The sequence below is a fragment of the Hyposmocoma kahamanoa genome, unplaced genomic scaffold, assembly GCF_003589595.1.
Source record: "Hyposmocoma kahamanoa isolate Upper Pololo Valley unplaced genomic scaffold, ASM358959v1 224, whole genome shotgun sequence".
In the NCBI taxonomy this organism is placed as follows: domain Eukaryota; kingdom Metazoa; phylum Arthropoda; class Insecta; order Lepidoptera; family Cosmopterigidae; genus Hyposmocoma; species Hyposmocoma kahamanoa.
Window position 1 is genome coordinate 2,105,434 of NW_020653743.1, and position 27,081 is coordinate 2,132,514.

Sequence of the window (27,081 nt, forward strand, 5' to 3'; positions counted from 1 at the left end):
ATTAAATCAATGAATTATATATAAATTTTTTATTTATTTTGGAATATTATTTTGTTTTTATACTCCCCAATATGTGTTTGATCATAATGTTGTATTATTTCCAGGGAATACACAGTGAAATGTCAGTAAAAACGTACATTATAAATTTGTTCTTTGTAAAGTATGTCCGGTTATTATCCAGTTAATTCACTTCATTAATTTGTTCGGCACGAATCATTTCCGCTATTTAGGAATACTGTCCTTTTTAAAACAGATATTATAAATTATATTTATAATTATAACTATTTTATTTAAAAAAAAAATCTCAAAAATTTGCTTATCGGCTTTTTTATTGGAATTAAATCTATTTGCAAAGTTTTATTGAATTCGGTTAACGGAAAGTGCCGGTTTCATCCCCTAGTTTGCCACCCTTAGAAGTGAAATGTTTTCTTTAAAATTAAATGGGACCAATACTGAGGTACCCACTTGCCAACAGAAAATAATCATCAAAATCGGTTCACAATTCGAAGTAATCGCGCAACACCTACCTACACATAAAAAATACATTCGAATTGAAAGCCTCCTCTTTTTTTGAAGTCGGTTAAAAGGACGTTTCACTTTTATAATTTGTATTCTTAACTTGTAGTACTAGAAGATTACGAAATCAATCAGATTTCAAATGCATCTGAAATAGAAGATGCAGACGATGATGAGGACCCCACACAGGAAGAACCTGATATCGACGATTTGAGAGACGACGGAGAAGAAAGTGATACGACCAGTAAGTGAGCCACAAATTAAGTATACCTTGCCTCCTAAGCGCAAAGTTTTATTAAGTTTCACAAACATTTGTTTAGTTAGAGGTTGATGTTTCTATTATGTTTTTTTAGATTATTTGTTTCTTGGTCAAAATTAACTTAATAAATATGACGGCTATTAAAACTTTTAAGAATAAGTGAATTTATGTTTTAACTGCCTCCGTGGCCGAACGGTTACCATGACTGTCACGCAGAGGTCCCAGGTTCGATTTCCGGGCCGGGAGAAATATTTGTATGGCCTACAATTATTTCGCTCGTGAGTTTGGTTGTAATTTGTGGTTGTCTATGTGTGTGTCCATGGCACCCGCGACACAGGGTTTCCCTAGTGCGGGGCTATGTTGAGTGTGTGCGTTATTTTAAAATTTAAAATGTTACTGTATTAATTGATCTCAATGATAATTTGACACAAGTTAGTTAACATGGAAAGTCCTTAAGTCTCGAGATCTCAATTGTATTTAGATATTTTGACTAAAATCCTTGTGATATTACTTCGAAGTGCCTTTTGATGTTAAAATATACTTTGTTTTGTAGAAATTTTCGGTATTTTTGATGGTTATTGATTCATTTCGTTTTCTTACGGTATTGCTACATTATTTATATACTCTCTCGTGAAATATTTATCTTGTAAGACTGAAAAACACAACTGTTTTTTAATATATGGGCATTTTAATTTTGTAAATATTTTTCCTTTCACATTTATAATAAGTATGGAACAGTTTAGTTTAATTATGTGCTATGTAAAGAACATTTAGTCATAACGACACATGCTTTTTTTTTAACACAGCACTCAGGAGGCTAGACGCGCTTTGCTTTAGCAAACATCCACTATGAGCTGCAGAAGCGAGGCAGCCCGGTAGCAGAGAAAACAATACTCATGACCAAATAAACTCTTTAATATAAATAGTGCTCTAACATTACAAAAATATAATTACAATAAGACAAAATTATTTATATATTTAATATGACGCTTACAGAATGACATAAAGAAAATGGCGGGATTGAATTGGATACAGGTGGCACAGAACCGAGAGAAGTGGCAGAAACTGAAGGAGACCTACACCGATATGGCTGAGAACGGTTAGATAGAAGAAGAAAGATCATAATCGCACCGTATGCTCCGTTAATAAATAAAAAATCCGTTAGAGGACAGGGGATTCAGGGGGTTGTTGTCTGTCACATTATAATTATTTGATTAATTTACTAAACAGTAGTTCTTAGTGACAAAATCAGAAAAACTTAAAAATTTAAGAAACCATCCTTGACAGTTGAAAATGGCCTGAAAAACACAAAGAGTAAGGTTGCGGCCTCCATTTCTATCAATTTAACAAAAACAAAACGATACGGTCCGTTTCAGCACTATTGTATTGTCTCTGGATTCTCCTCTATGGTTTCCGCCATAAAGACGTAAATAAATGTAAATTACCGCCAACTTTGAAATGCGCTTGTTATAATTATGAAAATCCACAACAAATACGTTTTGTGTTTTACTATGAATTTCTTTAGCTGGACACTATTTAAAAAGACTAGCTTTACTAAAAGGCCCAATATACTTACGGGTTACAAAATTGTCCAAATTGATTTGATTTAATTATTTACTAGTAAATTGAACTTAATAAAAATTCATAATGTTAAAATAAAATAATTTGTAAAACACAATGTAGCGTAAATTGGAATGTTCTTTGTAAAATTAAAAATAAGGTTAAATACCTTTATTATTAATAACTTTTGTAACTATAGTGAAATAATCTCAGTACGGACTACTAAAAAAACCGACCTCAAAAGTACGTGGAATTACATCTATTTGTCACGTTTTATTGGAATCGGATTCGTCCCCTAGTTCGCCACTATACGGAACTTGACACAGGAGATAATAAAAATCGGTTCTCACTACTCAAAGTATATTGAGAGAGAAACGCCTTGAATTGGAGAATAGCAAAATCAACCATTAAAATAATTGCTCCTTATAATAAAATTTAAGCGCTATTTATAAAAATGAATCTTCATGCGTGAACAGCTACCCTTAGAGGTGGATGATTTTCTTCAAAATGAAATGGGACCACTATGGAGGTACCCTCTTTCCAACAAAAAAAAAGAATTATGAAAATCGGGTCACAAATACCGGAGTTATCGCGTAACATCATACAAAAAAAAATATAGAGTCGAATTGAGAAACTTCTCCTTTTTTGAAGTCGGTTAAAAAATAGGGTGGTTTGCATTAATATTAGACATAACTGGTTAATGACTGTACCATCTCATTCAACCGTGACCGTGGGACCTGTAAAGGGCCCGAGACGCTGGTTAGTTTGAAAAAACAAATAAACGTGATTTAAATCCGGAAAAATAGTTACATTTCCTATGCGTAACAATCGCGAAAACCTAAGAACTCGATGTGTCCAAATTAAATCGAAAACAACATTAAGGTTAAAAAAACCCTTCCGACTTTCCTAGCAAGCTTGTTGGCACTGCGTTATTAAAACACTTTTGAGCTTTGCTTGGAGCTTTGGGCCTTTTCATCGTGTTTTGATGAACCTCATGATGGTTCACAATTCGACTGTACTTTTTTGTGTGTAAACGATTACTCCGATGCTTGTGAACCGATTTCGGTGATTCTTTTCTTGTTCAAAGGGAGGTACCTTAGTAACGGTCAATTTCAAATTTGAAGAACGTATTCCACCACTAAGTGTGGCAAATTAGAGGCTGAATCCTGTTTATTGCATTTCCCCACTTTCCGATAACCGATTTCCATAAAACTTAGCAAACAGATGTAATTCCACAAACTTTTGAGCTCAGGTTTGTTTTTTAATTTTATAACTGTCACTCAGTAAAATTTGTTGTGTGGTTCAAATGTTAGCTATGCTGTTTTTTTAATTTATTTGTTATCATTCATATTGCTTTCTATGCTTGTTTCTCGTTTCTGGTTTCTATTGTATTCTATTATTATAGTCAAAGTAATATCATCCAATCCAGTGTTTTCCCGAGTCCAGCAAACCTCCAGTTAAAATACATGTCGATAGAGTACAATAAATCTTTGCCTAGTCCAATTAGACAATAAATACAATTCATTCGTTGTAATTTAAATTCACTAACAAATTCAACCGCATAAATAAGTTTGTAGCGTCGTAAAGCAGCTGAAAAAGGTGTTACTGTAGCATACAATGCGACAATGAAAAACTGAACGATGTTTTTCAAGTACAACTTCATTCAACTAATGCTTATAAATAAGGCTGGAATGGCATTTTAATTGTTTTGCTTTTTATCACCCGCTTAAAGGTCGTAATGGACGTGCTGTTGACGGGCTGTTGGTTGTGTCTTAAAACATATGGGGTGCAAGTAAAAGGCAGGACTGTTTTTAATAACACTTTTTTTTTTTTTCTAACACCCATAAAATAGGCAAGTGAGACAAAACATCAATTTGAATAAAATAGACCTTCCACAAATCTAAACAATGTGGCAAGTTAGCTACTTTTACAAATTGACAAAATTTATGATCTTACGCAAATAAAATGTAAACAAAACTACTCATCTTACTTTCCTCTTAAAAGTATGGAAGAATAACCCGAAAATATCTATGGTATGGGGCAACGAGGTGGTATCCGCAACTTGACGACTCGACGCCTATTTTGCTTATATATATCCATATTATTTAAGTTATTATTATAGAAATTTTAGACTACAGGTTGCGCTACGAATGCTCGGTTCTCCTCCCCTACCGCTGCAAAGCTCAAATTTGAACTGTTACATTACAAGCAAATGCTCGCAGTGAATGAGCGAACTTATACATATTATTATTGTTGTATTAAAATTTGTAAAGTTGTGTAAGGTGATAAATTTGGTGATAGTACAATTTCACAAGTATTAGAATGAAACAAATTATTATTGAGACTGTCTCCGTGGCCGAACGGTTACCATGCTTGTCTGCCACGCAGAGGTCCCAGGTTCGATTCCCGGGCCGGGAGAAACATTTGTATGGCCTACATTTATTTCTCTCGAAAGTTTGGGTGTAATTTGTGGTTGCCTATATGTGCGTCCATGGCACTCGCGACACAAGGTTTCCCTAATGCGACGAGTAAAGAGACCTAATGAAACCATTTTTAGAGTAGTGTGTTACATTACTTTTGCATGAAAATGTAATTTGCATACAAAGGACGATACAGAGAGAGCGAGAAGACACATAGAAACACAGACCACATAAAGACAAAAATACATAAGACCTAGAACGCAACTGGCTGTAATGAGAGCTCTAACCAAAACTTTAATAATCATACATTGACTTACAAATAAATGGACGACGGGTCTAATACAAAAACCACGAAAAAAATGTCCCAAGTCAACCTATTTAAACGTAGTTACATGTAAAGGGATATGAAAAAGCTAAAACGTTGGATTTAAATTGTAATGTCATCGCAGTACTGTCTAATTTTGCTTGCTTCGCTGTCAGTCGAACAAACGAAGACTAAAGCATGAATGACGTATACGATTTTAACGCCCTATAAGTTCGGACACTTTTTAGCGCGGACCCGACGTCCATATAATTGTAAGTCAATGTAATCATAACAATAATTTATTCATTTCAGATAATTTGTATCCATAATTTGTTAGTCATGTATTCTAGTCTTAACTAAAACATTCACTCACTGCTCTGCGATGCCATTTGATTCGCAGAGCGGTGATCGATGTAAGGGCAGTCACGCCTGCTGGAAATCAATTTTCAGATACTGTTGGTGCTGCCCCTCACCCTGCGCACTAGCGAGGCACATTTTTTACGCATTGTTGCGTAAAAACAATCAATCCGTGCCGATGCGAACATCCCTGACGCGTGTCGAGGCAGACCCAACAATACCCTAAAAGCATTCTTGTACTGTAAAAAGATGTACAGTACGTTCCGAAAACTGTCAGTCTAACCTCATTAGAATACCGTGCAAACCTGCAAGGTGATAGGGTCACTCGTAAAACACGTCCTATTAAACAAAATGGAGTTATTAGTAAGCGCATTTACGCACTGTACCCGATTCCTATTCATTCCGATTCCGAGACTATACAAATCTAAAAAGTTCGGACCCATTTCGGATGTCGCTTGTGCACCAAGTCCGACAAAATACGAATATCGCTTGTACACCTATCTCAGTACAGAGTACTAAACAAACAGACCTCAAAAGTAAGTAAAATGACGTCTATTTGCTAAGTTTTATTGAAATATATAGTTCGCCACTATACAGGACTTGACACTGGAGATAATAAAAATCGGTTCTCACTGCTCAAAGTATATTGAGAGAAAAACGCCTTGAACTGGAGAAATAGCAAAATCAACCATTAAAGTAATTGCTCCTAAATTAAAGTTAGGCGCTATTTATAAAAATGAATCTTCATGCGTGAACAGCCACCCTTCGAGGTGGATGATTTTCTTCAAAATGAAATGGGACCACTATGGAAGTACCCCCTTTCCAACAAAAAAAGAATCATGAAAATCGGTTCACAAATACCGGAGTTATCGCGTAACATACATACAAAAAAAAACATACAGACGAATTGAGAACCTCCTCCTTTTTTGAAGTCGTTTAAAAATAACACTTCCGACACCTGTGACATATCGAACCGTCATTACTCGGGTTCAGAACTGATACGAAGCGGACGTAATGCGGAAACATTCTAATAGACACATAGAAAAGTACAGTCCAATTGAGAACCTCCTTGTAGCCGTAGCCGTAAGGTAGATGAGTAGCGTTTACACACACGCGCTATTTTAAGCAGCGTTGTAAACGCGATACAAGCGCGCGACTGCATCGATACAAACGCGCGATTGCATCGCTACCCTTGGGATTTATAGCTAACAATCATCGTTTCTAACCACTCTTAAGTGTCAAACTTGACGCGGTCTTGCCTTCATACAAATTTAGTAAACCCCTGAACCTTTAATGAAAGTCGTAATGATAAAAACTGCTATAAAAACAGTTATTTGTGCCAATTTCACAGTTTAATACCTTAGTTAATGAAGTTAAACAACTGAAAATTAATGTTTCCTGGTTTAGTCTGACCTTGGGCGGAGTTAGGTATACTATGATGATACGGTTTATTTTTCACAAATAACAAATCAATATTACATGAAGGTTTCGCATGAATAATTTTTTCAATTCCCCTCTGGATTGACGAACTTGAAGTCCTCTAATGAGTTCAAAACTGTATGACGTACTTATCATCAACTCCTTAGACGTTCTTTTTTTCTAAAATCAAGTGACGGGACGAACAAATCGTGCTCCTGGTATGAAGAGACACGCCTGTCCATAACAGTTGCAGTGCCACTCCCGAGCTTTAAATCGCAAACTGTCACTGCGCCCGTCACCCTGAGACTTCACACTTCACTGATTTACTGTTTTTAAATCATATAGATGTAGGTACATACATAGGCTCTTTTGGGCCTCTTTGGGTCCGCCACCGTTAGTAACAGTAGAACTCCTCATGAAAAGGTTCTTCCACAGAAGTACCTGACCTATTGCTGCCGCCATGCGGTAACGTGAGTTTTAAACGGTAAGGGCGCTGATGTAAGGTAGGCATATGGGACTTGCAACTTATGTCTCAAGATGACGGGTGCAGTGGCATTATGCCTATGAATGAAACTGCAACTGCTATGAACAGGCATGTCAAATACCACCCACTTGTTTGACTTGTTCGTCCCGTCACTTGGTGTTATGGTGGCAATTCACACGACTATTTGTATTTGTGTAATTGATATATTTGGCAAACAATCACCACGTGTATATGGTATCTGTGACAAAGCATTTGCCTTGTTTGCCTACTCGGCAAATACAGCAAACACCAAACTCACGTTACCGCACGTTAGTGGCTTTCTCGTGATCATATTAAATTTTTTTAACTCTGTATTTGGCTCTATATGTAGACGGTCGTGTTTGTCAGACACTGACTAGTGTCTGCATGTTTGTTTACTTGAAATATTTTTCCAAGTATGTGTATGAAGTGTCGCTAATACCAAAAAAACAACTTGCCCAGTGCAGGTTGGCGACTTCATACAATTTCCAGGGATTGTAAACCTTTTTCGAAATGCAGATTTGATCACGATATTTTCCTTCACTTCAAATATAGTCGTAACTCATAGTCACTGAATCATGGTGTGAAGAATTCGCCGAAGACACGTGAAGTTTCGTCGTTGAACCAGCAAGGCGGATAATGACCTAAACCGTCTCCCAAAAAGACCCGTGTTCAAGAGTGTCACGTAGATACACTAATAAGGCATTGTACGATAAACCATAACATTTTTACAAGTGAAATCATGTCTACAAGAACTGGCGAGGTCAAGTAACAATAGGCTATATCTTATATACGTGCTTTATCGTTTAAAACTAAATTAGTACTAAGTATATATATAACATATAAAGCTCGAATGTGTATTTCCTAGATATCGTTCGTAGATAGCAGTCTTCATAAATAACGGAGTTCGTATGAAGATAAAGTAGTAACGAGAAAAATTGATTTCAGTTCAGAAAGACTTTTTTTAATCGAAGGATGACCAATAATTATGCCTTCGGAAGAAAAAAAGGTACAAGTAGCAAATCCTAAATTCTTAGATAATTGTGTTTAAATATTTTTTTAGGTTTTTCTGACAAAAGAATAGTTAAAATATACATTTAATATTAAGTAGTTTATTTACGTTATAAACACATACCACATGCTTTATACAGAAACATCGAGTATAAAACCAGAAACAGAGATCCCGTCATCAGATTCTGACTTCTTGGTGACAATGGGACTATTACAGACTCCTTTGTACATTTTTTACTTTTTTTTTCTGGTTGTCATGGTAACGGTGATCGCCTTTAATTTGCGGAAAATAATTAGTGATTTGTGATAGCCGAAAGGAACCCAGAACAGCATCTTCGTCTTCAGGGACCACCTCGTAAGTATACCCTTTCGAAACAAAAAAAGAATTTTTAAAATCGGTCCACAATTGATGGCGAAATTGATGAGTACACTGACATGCCTATAAAATTTGAGGATTTTCCTCGATTTCCATGGGATTCCCTAATCAGATTCTAACTCGGTGACGATGGGACCACCACGAGATTGCACCCTTTGAAACAAAAAGAATTATCAAAATCGGTTCACAATTGACGGGGAAATCGGAAAACATACATACAGCCGAACGCATAACCTTCTCCTTTTTTTTAAAGTCGGTTAATAAATGCCCTTGAGCTTGCTGTATAATCAACAATTATTGTGACATATTCCCACAAAAAAAAAATATTATATTGACCTTTACTTCCTAATCCCGATTATGAATGTAACTCAATTTTGATAAAAAAAATGTTAGTTACGCCCTTTTTATTCCGAGGGCAGAATTGTACAAAGTAAGTTATACATTAATAAGAATAACCGTATAGCTAATTGTACAATCAACCACATCATCGATTACTACAAAGTTCATCTATCCTTATCGATCAGATTCATTTCTGTTTTTTCTGAACAGATACCTATGATACCTACGTACGATTACGTTATAGCGTTTATATAAAAAAAGAGACAATGAATTGTCTCTTTTACTTTCTATTATTATAAATGAGACAACAATAAAACATCTGCCAAATCAGTTAAGGTATTGGTATCAAAGTCATTATTACCAATTAAGTAGCACGACATACGCATTGCGGTACCGAAATTTTAAGCCAAAACAGAATCTTATCAAAATCTCGTGTAGCGAATCTTGATTGCGTGTGACGTCACAACCTAATTATGCCGTTCACTTTATAAATTATCAGTTCGTAAACGTAGCCTTGGGAACTTTATTTAGAAGCCAATTTTCTAGTAATTAGCATCACTTTTATTGTCATAGGCATTTTGTAAACAATCAGTAGCAGCGTCAAAACATTTGAAAAAATCTTCCCGACAAATAGCAATTTATTTTTTCTTATTTTCACACAAAATATTGTTCACACACGATGGCACCTGAAAAAATGAAGAAGATTCTAGACGCTCTAGAAGATGCCTGTTTACGCCTGTTTAGAAGATATTCAGACTGTATTGATCCGGAAATACAGATCCCAGAAGCAGATATAAAACACTTTGAGCGAATTGGAGCAACATCTATAGCTGGTATAAGCCTAGATGCCTCTAGTTGACTGATGACGAAAAAAATCAAGTCATGTAATACCTACGCATATTTTCCGAAATGTATCCTAAAAAAAGAACCACTGAACACACAATGATGAATTTACAGCTCCTTGTCTAAGAGCTCGTACAGGGAAAGATTGCTACTTTACCAATTTCTGCCGCCAAGCAGTATTGTGAGCATTACCACGTCCCGGTTTTGAAAGGTAATGGTGCCGGTTAAATTGCACTTATGTCTCAGGGTAACCGGCCGCAGTGTCCTCATTTGGTATCATATAATAAGTTAATTTAATTGATTTCTAAGAATCACTGACACATTTAACAGAAAAGTTTCGTTTTTCTGATGAAAGGTTTTTAGTCCGTTCCGGGGAGAAAGCGATAGTATTTTTAATGGACATAGTAGTCTCATAGTGTTTATTATATTCCACTAGCATGGTTAGCACTGTCAGGGCTCGATTTCGATTCCCAGTAGAACCAGTGTTTTGGGAAGTGCCCATAATTTCGTTGCGCTGGTTGGTTAGCTGTACTTCATGAAATTCCTAATTTTGAGACCAGCTAATTGCTGTGGATATCTGGCACTTTGTTATTATTATATCATTAGTAGCAATAAAGACGACGTCATGCTACCTCTAGTAATGTAAGAAAACGGTTTTGGAGGGTATCGGTGTTGGTGAAATTACAGGCACATGGGACTTGTCAACCTGAGACATAAATATATCTTAGGTTGACAGACGCAGTTGCAGTGTCCCTCAGGCACAGGACAGGCATATCGCTTAGCACCAAACGCACGATTTGTTCGTCCTGTTACTTGGTATAATGAAAAAAGATCACCACACACACTCTATGTAATTTGAATTTTAGTTACATCTAAAATTAATTTAATTATTAACCATGGTACCCGTAAAGAGTCCGAAACTTTGGATTGAAAAACCATATATATGCGATTTCGATATGAAATTATAGTTTCATTTGGAATACATAGCAAGTGGCAACACCGAACTCGATATAAATACAATATTCAGAATGTAAACATGTAATCTGCGGGTTATATCTTATTTAATGACTTTACATAGCATCACTTCGTAAATGAAGTTAACCGCAGTTCAATATGAAAATTGTAATAACTGAGTTTATTATAAGTTTGTGTTACTTACATACTAATTCAACCAATGTAATTTTTACATTGGAAACCGCACTACGTTTGGTATGTATAGCTGGCAATTGTCTGTCATATTAAGACGTAGTTAAAAAGAAAATGACAAATTAATAGAAAGCAAGTTTCATTCAAAGAAGTCTTGCGCAAATGTTTGACAGAAATCGAGGACAGTCTTCAAGGCGTTTGAAAGTTTTTGACGCTCTCGATACTGAATCGTAACTATTATTAAATAGAAGTCCCTTAAGAACAATATATATCGTTGGGAAAATACGAGACTTGATGAAAACTAGCTGGAACGATAACTTGATAAAGGTCCGTTCACGCATCTCAATTCTCAGAGAACGACCCTGTCATGTAATAAAATGTAGATGCGTAAATCATATTGACTAGGTATTTACGACTGTGAGTTTGTATTCTGATAGAACTAAAATTTAAAATTTATAGGTACCATTATAGTTTCATTAGCAATGGGACATCTTAGTGCTGATTGTTATCTGTTCAAGAGGTAATATTAAATTTGAGGGCACACCATGTTTTAGAGCGTTTGCGTCACACGTCCGATTCGTACCAGGGGGTACACAACACTTGACCAAATGAAAAGACGCGTGATGCGAATGGAGCTTCATACTTGATACTTGTCTTTTAATTTAGTCGAATATTACTTATTTGACAGTAATTGTTTCGGACGGGTGTCGGACGGAGATCGAGAGTAGACCCCCAGTTCCGAATCCGAGAAATGGCGGTCCGAAATGTCACAGGGATCATTTTATCTCTAGGTGTACAAGTGATGTTCGTGTTGTCTCGGATTCGAATCGGTCATAGGAAATGGGTCCGAGTTTTCTAGATTTCTATAGTCTCGAAACGAATGGGAATCGGATGCAGTGCGTAAACGCGCTGTTGTAAGCGCTTTCGAGGTTTACTTACATGGGCCAATGTAAATAGGGTGTAGAAGTCCAGGAGACAGCTTTATGCCAGGGGAAAATTTACAAGTTTATGCCAGGGAAAAATTTACTGACTAACTGAGCATAGACTATTCTTAACTCGACATTTCTAGTGTCAAACAATTACAAATTTTACATTAGTCATTCGACGAAGATGTTTTGGAGCTCACGACCACCTACGGTAGTTACGGTCTACCCTGGCAATTCACAATTCAGTAGTGGTATATACTTCCAAAGGATATCCTCAACCTAGAAGATTTGCTCTGCATCATCCAAGGGCATTTTTTTAATTATACCAAGTGACGGGGCGAACAAGTCGTGTGCATGGTGGTATAACAGTGCCACTCAGAGCTTTATATTGCAAAGATTTCAGAGGCTTTGTCACTGCGCCCGTCACCCTGAGACGTGATATATGTAAGGTGGCAGTACTTCCCTGGACGAACTTTATCACAAGAAGCTCTACTGCTACTAATACCTTGAGACTGCGATTACAATGGAGTTCATAGGTTTTCACGTTTCGAGCTCTTCACAAGTCCCATGGTCACGGCTGACTGTCAGATTTCCAATAAGATTACATGTTTAGCGCATTTCCTAAATGTAGAAAATCTAAAAATTTACGAACGGACGAAAGAAGGTCACTTTTACGAATTATGCCTTCGGCAAAATAATACGGCTGGTGTCACTAATTTCGCAAGTGTTTATAAGCTTGATGCACGAAACTCGTTGCAGGACCTCGTGTTAATGCGAATAAACATTTAAAAAACCAGTTTATGTTTATAAAACTTGTTCATTTGCGAAGATTTTCCTCCAACGTAAGAGTCATGCAGACTCATTAAAGGATACCCGTGGTTAGCAATAGGATTTATAGGGGTTAGATTATTGCCAACCTTCTTAGCCAACATGCATAGGTGTCCTATTTGCATTTAATAAGATTTAAACTTTGCAATGACCATTCTTGTCAAACGATCCAAAATCAATCTTTCACTGAACACTCGACAATTCTTCTACTGATGTTGTTACTACTACCTAGAATTGACTATAACTCTGCTTTTTTATGATATCAAGTGGCGAGACGAACAAGTCATGCGCGTGATTAACGACATGCTTACGTTTAAATCTAAAGATCAGATGGACACTGCTACTGCAGTCGCACACGAAGTGGACAAATCTCATTGGGTCTGTACTTTCACCACCCTTATCCTTAAAACTGGGATGCCGAAATGCTCAAATTACTGCTTGCAGCAGAAATAGGCACGGTGGCATAACTCTTTAACAATTTTCCTTTATTCAAACCTTAATTTTAAAAGATTATGTAAAGTCCGATATAATAAGGTCATTTTCCTGTGCTTCTGTACAAAACGCAAACAATGTTTTCCATCTTGAAGTCAGATAATAGAATCGGGCCAAGTTTGTGTTTCTTATCTAACAATGTCATCGTCACAGCTCGGCATGATAGATTACTCAACTGTTTTCCTTTTACGGGATTCAGTGAAGCGCTTTGCTGTCATTTCAGTACAGGAAGCTGCCACAGTGAAAACGTCAAAACTGTCTGTTACTAACCAACACTGCATAAACATCAGCGATACCACTGCCATAGATAAGCGGGTTCAGTACGGTATTGTACGTGTTGTTGTTATCATCATGAACCTTTAAACGTCCAACTGCTTCCGTGTCACATCTCACACAGTCTAATTAGACGGTTCTAGACCGCAGTCCATCAAGCTGACACCATTGTGTGTGTGCATATTGGATCTTCAAGCCCGTGGTCAAACACGAGATTCCCAGAACGAAAAGAAAGTTGCGGAACGAAACAGTCGTGTGCCATAACAGTTGCTAATTCAGAGCAATAAATCGCAATCTTTTTGTGGTACTACTAATGCACGCGTCACACTGAGATATAAAGTTGACAAGTCCCATAATTACAACAGAATCCTTATATGCTTTAAAATCAGAACGCAAACTCACATTACCGATTGGCGGCAGAAATATGTAAGGTGATAGAAGTTCTACTATATTCTTTTCAGGTAATTCTTTAAGTCATTCCTTTAGTAAATTGTAGTCACTTACAAATGTAAACAAAGCCAAAGTCATAATAATTTTGCACGTGCCATTACAAAATCAAAGATAAACGATGCCCCAGGCCTTGTTCCTAAATGGGACCACTTTCCAATACATTACAAACCTACGTTTGAGTTATAAATCTTGCGAATCGAGTTTAAATAAGTTGTACTATAAAAACTACATGAAATCCTTGTACGTGGAGTACGCCGACACACATTTGGCTAACACTTGAAGAGGACCCAGATTCGCCATCAAAGATCATTTGGTAAAGATCACAAGGTCCCAGTAGGTTGGGAAATGAACTTGCCTCAATTGGTTTCGGTTTCCATGTTCTGAATGCTCCGGAGTTAATCCCGTTGCTTTAGTACTCGTAGTATAGTTACTTTCTTATATAAACGAGGTAATTGGTATGGTTTTCTGGCATATTTTATTAAACTAGTAGATATATGAAGATTGGTGGTGAATGTTCGCTTTTGAAAGCTAAGTATTTTTGCTCAAGAGTAGTCGAAAAAATGTCGGATACGGCAGTTACTGAGGAGACGAACGATAGGTTGATACAGTTTTCTGAACATAACATTGAGACAGACATAGATTGATACCTACGACGATACAGACTTTATGCAAGTTTTGCGTTTCTTTGAACTTGCCTTCTCAACAAGACAAACGGTCAAGGGCAACACAGTCCACGGTTTTTATTATCATTGTTATTAATGTCTTGAGTTACTAATTCTGTGAAGTAATTTTTTCTTGTTTCTTTACAATGTGACCTCTTGGTTTTGTTTGTCGTGATTCAACAACTAAAATGTGCTGTTACTTGGTAGCGGCAAAACGAACTCTGGATTTTGGGTTTAACAGACGAGGTAATTGTTTCACTGATTATTATCTTTATTGTTTGTAGAACCACTATCATCTTCCCATGACTATAACGCACATTGTTCTTTACAACATTGTTCTTTACATTAAATCCCAATTCACCAAATCTCATCTTTTTCAAAGGTTTTCACAAATTTTATGAACATTGTTAGTGTAGAGTGTATTATTTGACAATATTAAACAACATATCTAATTTTCGCAAAGATCTGAGTTTCCTTGAGACATGAGTTGACAAGTCCCAAATGGTTGTAATCAAAAGCATTCTAACTCTTCAAAACTGGAACACAATATTTTCCTGTACCAACTATTCACAAAGAGCTATAGTTCAGCTAATAGAAGTTATAACACAAACAAATCCTCTAAGAGAAATAATACATATATTCGCCTCTAAGACATATATTCGCATTCATTGAAAAGAACACTACATAACCCACACAGAGAACACTGAATAACAAATAAAGGTACAAATAACAAAAAAAAACACACTTGACAATCGCGGTGATCTATAGTCTGTCTTTTTTGAAGACGGAGTAAAATGACAGTTCATTGCGCAAGTGTTGCCCGCTTGCGAGCAGCTAGTGATTGCAGTCGATAAATATTCTATCGACTATCGACTGAATATTGGTCACGCTTATGGAATAAATAGCCGGACTTCTTTCATTTAAATCATCCTCGACCCTTTATTCATCCAATTACTGAGCAACAAGTTCATTAGAATTGCCAATTTTTGTAAGTTCATACACACATACAATGAATTTAGAACTAAGTTTATGAAAAATACAAAGAGGACACATATTTTAAAGTTTTTCATTTTAATTCAATACAGATTATCAAATCCGGCTATTCTTGTTAAAATGTATATGAATAAAAATTTTTCTCGATACTATTAGGCAATCCGATATATAATAAGAATTAAGAAGGCAATAACACAATTAGTAATCATTAGAACGTCGTAACATTTACAACTCAGTCACTTTTAGCACAATTTTATATTCTTTCACAATCTATCGATAAAATTATCAACAACAATTACATAACTCTTTAAAATTTTATCAAACTGACAACCCTACAAATGTCATTTTTACTCCGTCTTCAAAAAAGACAGACTATAACCGTTAGTGCTTTAGCGTCTTCAGACGAGGAGATTTTATGACAATTTGGGTAACTTTTTTAAATTGGTTCTTGCCTACCCAGACAACTCAGAACACCCGTTCTGAGTTGTGTCCTGGAGTAATATCATTGCTCACAGGATAGGGTTACTCGTTTGAGAGCAGATTTTGGTGTAGTTGTTTGATACATTATTATTCATTTGGTGGTCTATTTTATATCGTCGCCGCTTTTAAATTGGACAGACGATATCCCCCAATAATGATAAAGACGGCCGGGATCAAGAACTTACATTTAAGACCTGGCGAATGATACTTGCTGTATCGAAAAACAGCTCTACCTACATTTGTGCTGAAAACGATACGCCACATAAATCCAACCGCCTCAAGCTCTCAACGAGGTTAGCTACAATTAACCCGTTTGCGTACAAAATAATTAAGATTATTTTAGTGAAGGACACAATCAACATGTCGATGATCTCGTGCCTGGCGCACGACATCGAAATCCTTCCGATGGATCTCGGTTTAGGCTTTTACACGACCATCAGCATATGGGATGGTAATGTTCATAAGAAATATCCTCGATTGCAACCGTTCCAATGTCAATTTCAAAGCAAACTCTTCATCGTCGCCAAAAACGGTTCACAACGTCTTTACGTTACGTTACCTTTTCATATCAAATTTGTGATTTTTTGCTTTTTCATCGTATTTTTTAAATAATACTTATTTGTTTTAAATAATAATGTACATAATAATCAATTATAAAATAAGGCTAAGGAAAAATTGTACATTGCAATTTATGTAAGGCACTGCAGCCGAACTTGGATTTAACCTGTATATCAGTATACAACGTCTTACCTCACGTATAACATAAGCTTTAGCCAAAATAAAATTTGGAAAGTTTGAAAGAAAAACATGAAAAAAAAAACAACAAAAAATTTTTTTTTTTTCTTTGTAAGTAAGAAGACGCATCAAATCTTCGTAAAATGTTAATGAATGCATTTAAAAAAAGATATTATTTAAAATAAAAAGACTAAGTAACCAAGAGATCTTCTTTTTACATTCATAAGAATTAGGTGTATAAATAGAAATTTCCTTATTAATTTTATTATAAATTCGCAAACCTCGCCAACGTCATTGATGTGAACTTTTGTGTAGGAACAAAAAAGAGAATTACTAGAAATAATAATGATATACATTTACTTTTTGGCCGACGTTATGGCATATACATATACGTAAATAATGTTAATTTATAAATATTAATTAACGGTAAGACGAGATTGTTCGAGAGCTTTCGCAGGACATGTCAATCGTACAACGGTACAAAATCACAATTACCGTTACATGTCTAGTTCTAGATTTTTGTTTTAACTAATAGTGAATATTCCAAGCGCCGCTCACTTCGCGAATACACCTCGAACAATTTCTTAATATGTAGCAGCCATTTTGAAAATTTCATTGCTCGTGAAAATGAGCGAATGAGCTAATTAATCGCGTAGCGTTTTTGTTTCAATGTCATTCACTAAAATGTGTTCGCTAAAAGCTTGTGTTGCAAATGCTCGCTAACCTAAATTCTCAAAATGAATACTCCCGGTGAGTACCGTCCTACATCACAGTACTACAAATTCCCCACGTTTGGTTCACGATTTGACGGTCGCCGCGAAAAAACAATTAAATCAAACTCTTTTTTCTACGTCGGTTCAAATAACGAGAAGACTGCGGTTACACCAGAGATGTGCGAGGTAACTAAGCGGTGCGTGTATGTGTAACGATGCTGTGAAACGGTGTGATGGTTTACCACCGAAGCTGTGCGAGGTAGCTAGGCAGTGTGTGAGGAAAAAATCCACCAGGATTACTTCATTTTTCTAGCCCCGCTTAGCGCCTGGTGGAAAAGGACTCATCCGCATCAAAACCAATTAGAAAAGTCCGTTCCCCAAATTTGTAAAAAATTGGGATCCAGTGCCTACTGGTCACCGAGGTCATCTGATTACAGGAAATCTACTTGAAAAGAAAGCGCAACAGGGCGTTTATAATCCAAAGAAGCAGAAAATAAATAGATTTATTTCAATTTATTGTTCCATTCTCATAATGTATAGCCACATTTTAAAGTGTAGTATTCTAATTTCACACACCATCTGAGTAAGGAATTGGTTCGACATCCTCCGCTTAAATTAAATTGAAAAGGAATGTATGCAGTTTTACCTTATCTGATACTAGATCTCCTCGACTGCTCTGGAGTATTTCAAACTACTATATTTTAAATATAAAGTTACGTCAGGTCTAAGTATTATAGTGGCCAAACAACGAGACTGCGATGCGTGTAACCTAATATTATTAGAGTTCAAATCGCCACAAATGGTTTCCTATTAAAGAGTCTTGCGGAAAATACCAGGCATTCAAATCGTAAATCATTTATTGTCTCCACAAACAGTGCATGTAAAAATAAAATAGATGCTTTACATAACATCAAAAACATAATAAACATAAAAGCGAGGTATTAGTTGATATAATATTGTAATTAAATGAAATCAAAATTGAACAGAAATATGTGCGCTCACACATACACACACACACACACACACACACATGCACACACATGCACACACACACACACACACACACACACACACGTTTACACACACACGCACACACACACACACACACACACACATACACAAACACTCATTTACACACACTTCATGCATATATGTATACACGGACATGCACTCACACAAAGTAACACAGGTTAAATTAGTCTTAGTTTATTAAGGTTAATGTAAGAGCAATGATTAATTATTAATTGTAAAGAAGAGCGATGTTTCCTAACACAGGCCCTATCAAGCTTAAAAGGAAACATGAGCCCCTGAATTATGCCATGTACAGTGAAGTAATAAAATATTTTTATTTTGATAATATTTTTTGATATTTTGATAACATGGTTGTGGAGGCTGGTCCGTGAACGAGGAATTAAAATATCTTACCTATTTTTGCCGCCAGGCAGTAATGTGAGCTAATGCGTTCTGGTTTTGAAGGGTAAGGGTGCTGGTGAAATTACAGTCACGTGAAACTTATCAACTTGCATCTCAGAGTGACAGGCGGAATGACAGTGTCCGTTACATCTTTGCGATTTAAAGCTCTGAGTGGCACTGCATCTGCCACATCACTATAGTCACCTTGACTATTTATTCACTTTTTATGTCTTCCATCTGTCTACGATCAGGTCACATTGTAAATATCTACACAATAAATATCTTGTGCATTTAATCCGGCATTATTAATTTATATATGTGGCTAACACCCGCCATAATGTTTTAGTATATCTATCTATTTGCAGGGAAATTGCTACAGCGACTTAATTCAACGTCGAGAAATAACAGGGTGTAATAATTTAACGTGTGACCGTTTTTGTCCCATCAACGCGCGTGCGCTGGTGTCCTTGCGACCGCTTTCGCCAAAATATATAGCTGTACGTTTATAGCTTTCATTATATGGTATACGTGTCGAAACACAATCATGCAGGTATGTCAAATTGAAATATGAGATTATAATGAATTGGTGCTTGCTGATTTATATGAATAAAATTTGTAGAAGTATGATCAATATAAGAAGAGCGTTGTGGTGTAACAGATGATGCAGTAACTAAAATTGAAAACGAGATGATTTGATCATGTGAAAAGAATGGATGATAAAATTATAGCAACAGAATTTTATATAGTCAACGTAGATAAAAAGATAAATATAAAAAAAATTGTATAAAACTAAAATTAATTCGCTGGAAGACGAAGCTACATCCCATTACTTTCCGATATTTCCTTCGAAAGTAACTAAAGAAGCTTGCATTTCCTTTGGAATGTGCAGGAAGATTGTCTTATTGGAGGGTGTAGCAACTCGCAGCAGTTGCTACAAATCTCTTTTGCATATAATTTAAGTATTTTAAATGACTTAAAAAAAGGAAGAGGTTATAAGTTCGGCTATATATATATTTTATGTGACAGATATCTCCGTCAATTGTGGACCGATTTTGAAAATTCTTTTTTTGTTTAAAAGGTTGCACTCTCGTGGTGGTCCCATTGTCACCAAGTCAATCTGATGAGTGGATCCCATGAAAATCGAAGGAAATCTTCAACTTCAATGGGCATGTCCGTGTATTCACCAATTTCTCCATCAATTGTGCAGCGATTTTGAAAATTCTTCTTTTGTTTGAAAGGGTATACTCTTGAGGTGGTCCCTGACGCTGTTCCGGGTTCGTTTTGGCTATCACAAATTACTAATTATTTTCCAGAAATAGTAATAAGTTGATTTTTCACTTGACACAATTCCTACTTACATGTAATCAATAAATCACCGTCACCAACCAAAAAAGAACATATAAAATGTACAAAGGAGTCCGTAATAGTCCCATCGTCACCAAGAAGTCTGATGAGGGGATCCCATGGAAATCAAAAAAAGCCAATAAGCAAATTTTTTAGGTCTGTTTTTTCTTCAACGAAAAATTTACAATTATTAACATTGACTTACAAATAAATGGACGACGGGTCTAATACAAAAACCACGAAAAAAATGTCCCAAGTCAACCTATTCGAAATTTAAATTGTAATGTCATCGCAGTATCGCGCTGTCCGTAGAACAAATGAAGACTAAAGCGGAGTGTCGCGCTCTGTATACGATTTTAGCGCCTTACAAGTGCGGACACTTTTTAGCGCGGACCCGACGTCCATATAATTGTAAGTCAATGATTATTAACTTTAGTTTTATATTTATATTAAAAATTTAAATGTAAGTAACAAGTTAACTGTAAGTAGGTACATATTTAGTACCAGTAGAGCTTCCTTGTGAAAGAGTTCGTCCAGTGTAGTACTGCCATCTTACCTGTTTCTGCCGCCAAGCAGTCATGTCAGCATTACTGTGTTCCGGTTTTGAAGCGTAAGGGTGCTGGTGAAATTACAGGCACAGGGTTGGTAACTTATGTTCAAGGTGACGGATGCAGTGGCAGCGCCCCTCAGATCTTCTCGATTTAAAGCTCTGTAACTGCTATGGGCAGGCGTGTTGCTTCCCACCAGGCGCACGACTTGTTCGTCCCGTCACTTGCTAACATAAAAACAACCAAATCCTATGTCCATGTCTCAATAATTTATGAATATTAATCACATAATATTTGGCTATTTATATTTATACCGTAGATTATGTATAGTACATGGGTCTTGTCAACTTATGTCTCAGGGTCACCAGGTCTCAGGGTGCCATAAAATATTTTTTTTAAACATTTACTTTGGTCTTGCTCACTCGTTGATAGCACCCACCCCAACCCATTCATATAGTCCGCTACAGGAGGGGACAAATCATAATTATAGTAATGGGACTTATCGAGTTCTTATAGCAAAAATAATGTATTCAATAATGCTATATTGCTATACTGTCATTGATAAAAGGAATTTTTTTTTTATATCAATGCGAGTCTCGTATCTGCGGGCCATTAACGAGAACCGACGCAGTCGGTGCTGGTAGGCGTTAACGATAACGTTTATTGATGAATAATATAATAATATCGATACCTCCGCTGAACACCAGTAATTTTTGAATTTGTTCTTTATTTATTTTGGTTTTTTTTTCTTTTTTATTTCACAAAATTCGTTTTTTGTTTTTGTTTTTTAGAATTTCGTATTTTGTTTTTTTTTTGTTTTTCACGTAATTTAAACGAATAATATTAGCAAATAAATATGGCAGTTTAATAAGAAGGCGTAGAGTTCATTATAGGTACAGATATACCGACTTCAGCCTCAACCAGATTAAAGGAGAACCCTGGATCGCATTGGGCCAGGATTGCGAGATCTGGTCTAATCTCCCTCTTAGAAGGAGAACCGTGTACGTATAACGAGTTGATCATGATGAAGGACTTTTTTTTATAATATCAAGTGACGAGACGAACAAGTTCTGCGCCTGATGGTCAGCTACACGCCTGTCCATAACAGTTGCAGTGCCACTCAGAGCTTTAAATCGCATGGATCACTGAGGCACTGCCACTGCGCCCGTCGCCTTGAGACATAAGTCGACAAGGCCCATGTGCCTGTTATTTCACCAGCACCCTTGCCCTTCAAAACCGGAACGCGTTAATGCTCACGTAACTGCTTGGCGGTAAAAATAGGTAAGATGGCAGTACTTCCCTGGACGAACTCTTTCACAAGGAGCTCTACTGCTACTAAAGGATAGGTATTCTATAGATTCATTTAGGAATAAATACTTCGTGTAGCCCAAGTATTATACTAATTTTCATACTTTTATTGGTTCTCTGCACAAACTTTCAACCCTCTTTCTAACAGCCTGACTTCACCCACTGCTGGGTATAGGTCTCCCGTAGTTTTCATCAAAATTGGTTCAGCTATTTAGGCCTAAATACATAACCGACAGAGTTACTTTCGCATTTATAATATTAATAGTCTATGGATTATGCGAAGTGTATTTTTTATTATTCGAATAACCATTATGAGTAATAATACTATGACTAAGAGAAAGACGGGGAGGGGAATCTACTTTGTTTGTCTTCCTGTTAAAAAAGGTTAATAACTATGTGTACATTCATATTTAATTATTCACTGGGTTTATCGCAAATTTCCTGCCTATATGGGGAATTTCGGTCAAATTGTTTTTGTTATTGTTACCCTCGCCCGAGAGGAGACCCATGACCAGCAGCATTTTTAAACCAGTTTCGTTATCTGCTCCTTGAATTCCAGCGTTTAACTCGTTCGGAGACGGAGATACACAAACTGTTAAAAACAGGTTTAATCTGTGTTGCAGTTTACGTTATTGGCATAGAGTACAAATTTACAGATATACAAGCCCATAACAGCTCCAGTGCCGGTCAAAGTTTTCAATCATGAAAAGACCTGATGGGCACTGCCACTGTGCCCGTCACCCTGAGTAAAATCAACAAGTCCCCTGTTTTGGGCCTTTACGATCTCTTTTGATGTTTGTCTACTTAGACTATGACAGCACTGGCTATATTTACCGTCAAATCCCGAACACAGAAAAAGTATAGAAGAACTAGCACGACACTTGACGATTTTATCGACTTATCCGTAGAACAAAGATCTATGTGAGCGACTACTTCTTAGGACATAGTACATTTCGTTCGTTCTTCTTCGCTGTGGATGTCATATCCACCGTTGTTTACAGGCCTTAGTTTGAATAATGAAATTATGTATTTATCCTCTTTTCGCTGTATAATCACATCGGACTTTGTTCTTCGGATTAGTCGTTATGTCGCTCTCGCGCAAGTCGTGTTAGCCCCGCAGTAATAACAAAATGTTTCAAAAAAGTGCAAACCATTAAAACAATACATAGTCTGCAACTCTAATCGAATGATTAATCGATACTGTGCGGGTTTGTCAGGGGTTTTGGAACCTTTTTCGACATGCAAGAATTATCACATTTTCCTTGAACATTAGCGAAAAGTGTAGTTAATAAACATTGACAAATGCACATAACTTATAAATTAAAGACGTTCAAGCCTTCACAGGGATTCGTAATGTCGATCTGTCAAATGAGAAGCAAACTTTCTGAGCTGAGCTACCCCTGCTTGGCACATAAGCCGCATAAAAAGTAAATCGTAAGTTTCAAAAGTTTAAAAATATTATTAGTTATTACAATATATAGAAAAATCATGAAAAATACAATTTTCGGCTATCACTACCAATAACAAAACTATAGAGAAAGTTACAAGTACCCTTTGTTGCTACGAGAAAAGGACGTATTGTTGTTCGGTTTTACCTTTTTAAATAAATAAATTCTATCAAAATTTTAGCTTTACAATAGTAGACAGGAGTCTGTCTTTTTATACACAGTAATGCATATAATACTCCTATGTTATAAAAGGGACGAGTCTCCACTCGTCCCTTCTATAAACATAGACATGTTAAAGATAATCTTATATACTCATAGTCACAAAAAACTATAAAAAAAATTGCAAAAGTTGCATGGATAATATGCTGCGGTTTTCGCTACAAAGACGTCTGAAGTGAATTGCTATTTACTTTGTGATCAGTAAGGAAAACCTGTGTGTGTAAGACATGCCACGTCAATGTGCGAAAAATTAATTAAAATGAGCCAAGATGCGAACCTTGTGCGACTCTACATTAAAAACTGTTAATTAAGAATAACCGTTTTTTAAAGCTGTAACGCCGAAAAAACTTTAAGCAACTTGAGTTTAAAACGCTAGCCTTCCAATACTAAGTAATTTCAAAAGTATTCGTAATTATATTTAGACTTAAAATTATCGAACAATGAAATAACACTTGTAAAGAAAAAAAAACAACTATGGTTTTATAAACGAACCTTGCTGTACTCTATACTATGTCAAAGCTAATAAAATCTAATTTTCAAATGCCTTTTACCATATTCGATAAAATAAAAGATTTAAATAAACGATTAAAAGAAGAAACACTAAATAACAGTAAACACAAGTGCAAACCTTGCAGCACTCCATATGAAAAACATTGCATACGCCCAACTAAGATTTAGAACAGGTACAGATCTGATTCTAATCACGTCCAGGTCAAGGTTTTATAAGCAAGTCATATGTCATATTATGGTAATCAACCGTTACATAGACATTTCTTTTTTGCTTTAGATAACGCTTGTCTGACTACTATAACTTAAAGAGATATGAGGCGTGGACGTGACTCGGGCGCTGTCATTACAGTACATTAATTTGAGCGGTAAAAAACAGTAGCTCTTCTAACTTCTTGTCATTTTGGAATTGTTCTTTAAAAAAGTGCAATAAAGAACGTCATATTTTTAGGGTCATTGACAAATTTTATTTTTGGAGATTTTAGTTCCACATTGATCAGATCATAATGGACATGGAGATCATTGGTCAGGTAGGAGAACTAAATTTAAGACTGAGCAACCCGTTGACGCAGAGTGCTGAAGCTCTAGACTAAAATATTCGCTTAAGGCTTCATTTCCGCAGTAAAACTCTATTCTTGTAAATATTCCGCTTTGTTTGTGTCCTAGTCAATTTCTACCATCTTGAAGTTATGAGGTGGTTTTGATTTGTAGCTTTTCCATGCTTCGGTATAACCATAAGTTGAATTGAATTTATAAATGCAATTGTATGGTGGTGACTCAAATGTCCATTAATGAATGAACACGCACGAAAAACACAGTTGAATGGAATAAAACCAAACTGAAATTTGCAAAAACAACTATGTTGGCTTTATAATAATTAATGTTCTCAAAGTAAAAAGAAACAATGTGAAGATGCATAAACTGTTAAAGAACATGATTTTAAAGATTATTTATTCTGGGATTCCCAAATGCAGAGATTTGCGGATGTAAAAAAAACTATGTAAATAATCTATTTACCTTTTAATACGAACCCAAAGATGATGAAAATATCTTTATTTATAAATCGTAGGAGAGAAATATCTTATTGTACAATAGATGTAGGTCACGGTCAGTAAATTATTGTTGTAGTGAAATTGAGGACAATAGATAAAGGGCCAAATCTAGTTGGCTAGTCACAAACTATTTTTTTTACATATAAACTTTTCAAACAATAGAAAGATGCACGGAATATAAAACATGATCGAAGCACCGACGAAATAAGATTTAAAATGGCAAGATCAGAGTAATTATGACGTAAAAAAACCAATGTAAGTTCTAAAGAGCAATTGTTAAGAGTTACAACTCTGAAAACCGGTAAGAAAACCTTGACAGACTTTACAAACTGGTCATCAGATTTTGCTGACTAAATGCTGTATTTACTGAAAACATTCAGTGATACAAATTTGAATAAAGCCAACCATAACATTGAGCGAAGTTATAATAATTCTAATTTAGCTTGTTTAGTCTGTTAGCCACATAGCGTCGGCTGAAATAGAGAATTCTCTCTCGATGAATGATACTACCACTGTATCAAACAAATGTAATAACAAACTCTTCGCATTAAGACTCTAAACGAAACACAGAGCGTCAACTGTAGTACTATAAACCATAAGTACCGTTTGTATATGGCGTTCAATAAATATAACAAACGTGTCATGTACACTTATTGATGATATTGAAGCGTTCTCGAACTGATTGTCTCCAGCACATGTGACGCATATGAAAATTTAGCCATAAATGTCCCATTAAAAATTAAAAAAACTGTCATAAAGCTTTTCAAGGCTCAATCAGTACAAAAGGCAGCTACAATAATGGTAAAGTAAACAATAGCAAAACTCCGTTACGAATTACCCGTGGTGAATCGTCAAGAGTACTAGCAATCCAATTTCAACTTCACTGGCACTATTTACTCACAAACACACGTGGCGTGTTGACGCGGGCAGGCCGAACGTACGCTCGCGACGGCGGTCACAGTGATACTGGTTGACAGGAGTGATATGACATGCGCGTGCGTCTCTGACCGCGCATCAAAGTACAGGTAAACTGCTACTGAACATTGCAAGCGATGCAATGAATAACGAGCACCTACTTTGTAATATCGTTTTTTTTTTTTCATGCTAATAAAGACTTTTTGCTTTCCTTGGTGTTAATAAATTTGCTTTTACAGTGTTTTTGTGACAATAAAGAGGGAGACAAGGAAAAACAACAGGCGCATACGAGACACTGGCATTTGCTGTTTAGAAGATTTGTGAATTCATCTTGGAATTAGATGAAAACTCACTGCAAGTTAAGGCTGTTCCGAGGAAAAGAAAACGTTAAATTAATTTTAACGGAATGTGAAATACTAAATAAAGCCCATATTTACATTACATCACACATTCCAAACATTCCTATATTTTGAACCTAAATGTTTTTAATTGCAAAACATTTTAATCCACTTGCCAAGATCTTCGTCTGTTATATTAAATTGCACTACAAACCGGTAGTTGATGGCCTTAGACCTAAAGTGTACCACTATCACGTTTCGATCAATCTAGTGCTGGGCATGGGTCTTTGTTTAAGGAGAAGGTTTAGGTTTTAGGCAGGTTGGAGGGTCTCACACTTCGAAGAATTTTTATAATCTCTCCGCTGTGCAGGTTTCATATTTTCTT

At 36.0% G+C, this 27,081-nt stretch overlaps 1 protein-coding gene across 1 annotated transcript in view; it reads right to left on the reverse strand.

Moving 5' to 3' along the window:
• The window catches only part of LOC113228254 (transcription factor EB), a 148,114-nt gene extending 121,715 nt beyond the window's left edge, over positions 1 to 26,399 (reverse strand). Inside the window, exon 1 of the mRNA XM_026461520.1 lies at positions 26,282 to 26,399. The gene's annotated coding sequence lies outside the window, so the exon portion shown is untranslated. The remainder of the gene's footprint in view (positions 1 to 26,281) is intronic.
• Positions 26,400 to 27,081: the final 682 nt, after the last annotated feature.